Source organism: Triticum dicoccoides, chromosome 6A (genome assembly GCF_002162155.2).
Source record: "Triticum dicoccoides isolate Atlit2015 ecotype Zavitan chromosome 6A, WEW_v2.0, whole genome shotgun sequence".
Classification (NCBI taxonomy): domain Eukaryota; kingdom Viridiplantae; phylum Streptophyta; class Magnoliopsida; order Poales; family Poaceae; genus Triticum; species Triticum dicoccoides.
Genome location: NC_041390.1, coordinates 179,028,012 through 179,033,165, shown reverse-complemented (window position 1 = coordinate 179,033,165; position 5,154 = coordinate 179,028,012). Strand labels below are relative to the sequence as shown.

At 41.9% G+C, this 5,154-nt stretch overlaps 1 long non-coding RNA gene across 1 annotated transcript; it reads right to left on the bottom strand.

Annotated features, from left to right (window-relative positions):
• Window positions 1-910: 910 nt before the first annotated feature.
• On the bottom strand, window positions 911-4,770 carry LOC119316503. Its single transcript, XR_005153042.1, has 4 exons — window positions 4,248-4,770; window positions 2,321-3,760; window positions 1,513-1,569; window positions 911-1,186 (listed from the first exon to the last, which is right to left on the bottom strand). It is a non-coding gene; the product is annotated as an uncharacterized LOC119316503 (long non-coding RNA).
• Window positions 4,771-5,154: the final 384 nt, after the last annotated feature.

Below are 5,154 nucleotides of genomic sequence, written 5' to 3'. Positions count from 1 at the left end.
TACACTTATAAAAAGCAGAGTTGGTGATGATGGTGTGCCTACCATCCTGCAATATAGGCCGTCCGATCTATATCCAACGGATAAGAAGGAAACTATGACAATTTACCCGCACTCCTCTCCACATTTGTAGATAAGGCCTTCCCTCATTCATCCTTTTCTCCCACAAGATCTTGATGTTCCGTGCACTGCACGGGATCTTGCTAGTTCTTAAAGAATGGGAGGAAGGGCTTCAACGAGTGTTCCAGTGAAATGATGGTTGCTTCGTCCAGTCCAACTTCGAGGCCACTTCCAGGGCACTTTACCACTGCTGGTAAAGGTGTGGGTTTTTTGATATGACGGGTCATGATGGCCACACCGGGGGTGACCGGTGAGTCTCAAATGTGGCACCTCGCTGTGATTTCGTGGATGGCACGCTGGCCCAGATGCTTTGATGTCCCGCATGTAGATACAACGGCTAGTCATATACGTACTCAATATTGTGCACCACGACCAAGGCGAAGAGGAAAACGAGAGAATTACATGACTACAAGAAATATGTTAATACATGACAGTCCTTAGCCATCACAGATCAGCCAAAAACTATCATGCGTGTCCATCCTTGACAGACTTGAGATCAATCATGTATTTCGCGTCATAATTTGACATCATAGCTCCCATGACGGTTCTTGGCCGTCATGGAATTGCCTCCGGCCCGCCCAAGCCCAAACTAGGTCGTGACGGAATAGTTCGTCATGGACCAATGCCACGTGGCTACCTACGTGGACACTATTTTTCCTCACAGAAACCGTCATGGATCTAGGATCAATTTAAATTTGGTCACATCCATTTCATTCAGCCCAATTTTGATCAAATACGCCTTTAGCATAATGTGTTCCGTAAATCATAATGCCAATTTTGGACGAGGACAATATTTCCAAAGTACCATATGTTACACAAATCACTCAATATGCAACCATCTATAGGTATGTAGAACCTAGCAGTTTATAATATCCTCCATGAAATGATAATATACACCATATGTTGACAAAATCACTCAATATGCAACCATCCATAGGATTAGGAACTGGTACAATCCAATTTACATCGACAAAACATATAACTACAAAGGTTGTCACTCGTGTTCTTGTCGTCAAAGCTCCTGATGGCAACTATATGGCATGGCAGATTCTGATGGACAGCAACATACCTACCATACTCACAACAACATTAGACATTTGTATATATGAATATATAGTAGGAGAAATGCCTACAGATGAGAATTACAAAGTATCTAGTATAAAACAACAATAAATTGACTGACTAATACATGTGCATAGCACACAAATAAACAGGTTTAAACCTCTGTATTCTTAGTGTAGGACTGCCACAATGTACAAGGATAGAAAAAGAAATGCCTAGGGAGAAAACTCTAAATAGAACATGTTGACACATTAATATAGTAACAGAAATCATGTCTCCAAGACCTAGGGGGGGAATCTAAACTGAATCAGATCTTGATAGAAGGCCACATACCACAGTGTAGCAGTTTGTCTCTACTTGGTACCCTGCAGTTTGTCTATACTTGTTATCCTGCAGTGTACAAGATACAGAAGAAATTTAGAGAAAATTTAGGGTTAAAGATTTAGAGAGGAAGCGGTCACCAGAGAGAAGTGTGTCGAATGAAAGTCAAATGACTAACAAACACATCACAAAACTCAAGTACTATAGCAGCAGAAGTTGAGGCCATATAAACCCACTAACAAAATAATGCTCAGCATTTCTAAAGAAAGGACAGTAGTATGATTTGTGTTTGTCCATATAGTAGGTTGTTGGTTTGAAAGGTCAAAGATAATGCTCAGCATTTCCTAATTGACATTTCAGATTAGACCTGGAAATTCTATACCTATATTCCGAAGGTAAAAGCTGAGTTTTTGCCAAGTTCATCTTCATATACTATTACTATATTTACACCGCCAGTCAGCAATGAGGATTGGTTTTTAATTTCTCAGATTTGAGAAGTAACCCCTATTTACTAACATGTAGTTTCGGCGAACTACTCATTCTTGAAACAAGAGTTGGAGCTATCATGTTTACATGAACGCCTGATCCAATCAAAAAGTAAACAGGCCAGAAGGCCTACTCACAATGTTACCTGCCTGATACAATCAAACATTCAGTTCTGGGTGCAATATAGAGAAAAACAATATTGCAAAAAACTAGAAAAGCATGGAAGCATCATATATATTGTGTATCAACAATTTAAAAGCTACAAGTAAATGTGACACTAGAGTAAGGATTCCTTCTTATTACGAACAGGAAGAGCAAAGAGGTTGTAACTTACTCTGTCTCCACTAGATGATCACTTATTTCCATTTATCCTCCATCAACGAGAGCTCAAGGAATGTGACAACAAGGATCCAGTGCCTCTTCCATACTAACAACATTATTGGGACCATGAGGAACATCGTTCCCAGCATAACAATCACAACCACAGTGCTTGTTCATATAGCATGACATGCAAATAAGTATGGCATAATCTGCAGAATGCAGAGTGCATTATAAAGGTTGAGCTCCACTTGCTTTTAGAAGTTTACTAGTATGGTGCAATACACATATATGCAATGCAACTTCCAGATTTACCATGAGATTTAGGAAATAAAAAATTATTGGGATAGTAGATCCAGTAATAACTTCCAGACACAAATTTTAAACATGAGGACATACAAATGCAACACATTCTCTGGTTGCCTACCATTGCATGTACACGATTGCCAACAGCTGTAGTACCTACCTTATCCCTCTCATTTAAACAAGAGAACAACTTTTCTCAAGCCTAAAACAACATCAAATCGAGCTAATCGAGCCCAAACAGCACCAATACCCTAACTAACCATGGACCAGGATCAGGTTCATCTCAATGGCCAGGGTCACAATGCAAGTCGGCCACCGCCGGCGTGCGGCAGAGGAGGTCGCCACCGACAACACAAACACACTCTTCACTGAACAAAAAATGTACACTTGTCCCAGCACATGAACCGAATTTTATCTATCAACCAAGCTTAAATGATCTAGTCTATGTCATAGCTAGTTTTCAAGTAATGGTTCTTTTCTTCCAAGCAACCCAGAAAACTGATTGGTAGAGTACAGAGTGGGTGGTGTTTTCTCATATAAAAATGTACAGAGCAGTAGAGAATAATCAGGAATGGTAGAAAGCAATTGGTATGCAGAGTAAATGTCAGTAATCAGCATTTTGTCAAAATAGACATGTAACTATAAAAACACCATTTGAGATTTTACATAGCATGCATCCACCGTGAACAAAACAAACAACTCTATCAAACTAGGAGGAACTAGGTGTTGCAGCAAGCAATAAATTAAGTAAAAAATGGAAACAAGCACACACACACTAAGACGATGCAAAAAGCACAACAAAGATATTTAAGGATCAACACTGCTATACACATGACACCTCCATGGCCGATGCTTGCATGATTCTGCCATGACAGCGCCAACAGCGAGCATGCTCACAAAGGCGTTGTTGGGAGGGAACATCGTTCATAGGCCGTGCAACTACTGTCATGTGTGAGGCAACATCCTTCAAGGATAGGAACATCAGGACAAAGAAGGGTGCATAGTTGTTAGTGCTAGCTAATTATTTTGTACTACAGAATTAGTTTCGACTAACCTTTCGGTATTGTATCCTTTGTTCTTCACAAGGCTCTATTTTATAAACACCTTTTATGTCATCAACAACACCCTCGACTTCAGCTATCTCCTCCACCTACAAAATAATAATTAGAACTTTAGTCAAACTATTCCATGGAGAAAACAAATAAACTTCTGATTTAGTAGAAGCATCCACTATAGTTTCTCCTGCATAGGATTCCCTCCACAATTTATTCCAGATTTAAGCATCCCATCTTTTCAGTTTCATATATACTCTACATCATACTTTTATCCATCTCAATGATGTATCTGTAAACTAAATTGACACACATAAACACAGCACGACCTCAGAAACTATGTAAGCACCCCGCGTATATTTATTAGACGTACATGTTGATGAAGAAAGTATGTAAATATAAATCTCTACATTACAAAATATCAGTCGCATCAACATTTATGGAAAATATGAAACATAATACATCATCTTGCTATCTTTCCAAAACAATTATTCCCAGCCACAAAAGTTATTTCACTGCAAAGCACTATCCTGACATCCTAAATGGATAATTTTTCAATTAATGGAGAGTGAAAGGGGTTATCACCTTCACAGCGAGTGGTCTGGCGAGGTCACCTGTGGCGATGTGGATAAGGCCGAGGAGTGCAGAAGAAAACAGTGGCCACCCCCTCCTCTCCCAGCGCGAGATTGTGAAGAAGGGGGAGCGTCAGGGTAGCCCTCCTTGTCCTGGGCAGCGGGTAGGCTACAACTTCCATCTCGCCGTCCTCAACCACTTTCCTCATGACCACCGCGCCCATGACGACGAGCAGGGGGCTGCCCTTGACATAGATCTAGGAGCGCCGCTATGGCCGCCCCATCGCGGAACGGAGAAGGCTACACAGGGGGAGCCGGAGAGGGTGGGGGTGGTGACAGAGCGAGAGAGGGTGGGAGACAGAGGTGGAGCGGGAGATGGTTGGCGCGGCGGCGCTGGAGATCGGCAGCCGCGCATGGAGGGAGGCTGGACATGGACCTGAATCAGGAGGTGAGAGGGAGAGGAGTCAGCGACTCTGGGTGGAGGTGGATAGGGTTTTCGCGGTCGGGGGAGACGCGCGAGGCTGTGGCCAATAGGATCGTGGGCTGTGGAGTTAAATGGGTCGAAAAGATTTAACTCCGCGCGTCGACAACTTGAATGTTTTCCCCCATGCGCACTTCTGTTTTGGACTTTGCCACGTAGATGGCTTGAATGTTTTCTCCTTCGCGCGCTTTCCTTCAACCCATTTCGTAGTTTGGTGTCTTTGCCCTTAGCCCGGTGAATCATACTAGGCTTGATTCATGTTGGCCCCAAGTGTCAGTATGCTGCATAAGTATATTTCATCATTTAGTTTGGTTCCATCTAATTTGACTAGGATCCTTATTTTTTTTTGAAGTTTTGCAAATTCAAATTACAATGTAACTCATATGACTATGCCACATTAGCAGGAGCAATTCGTGTTGTTACAGAGGGTGTATGAAGC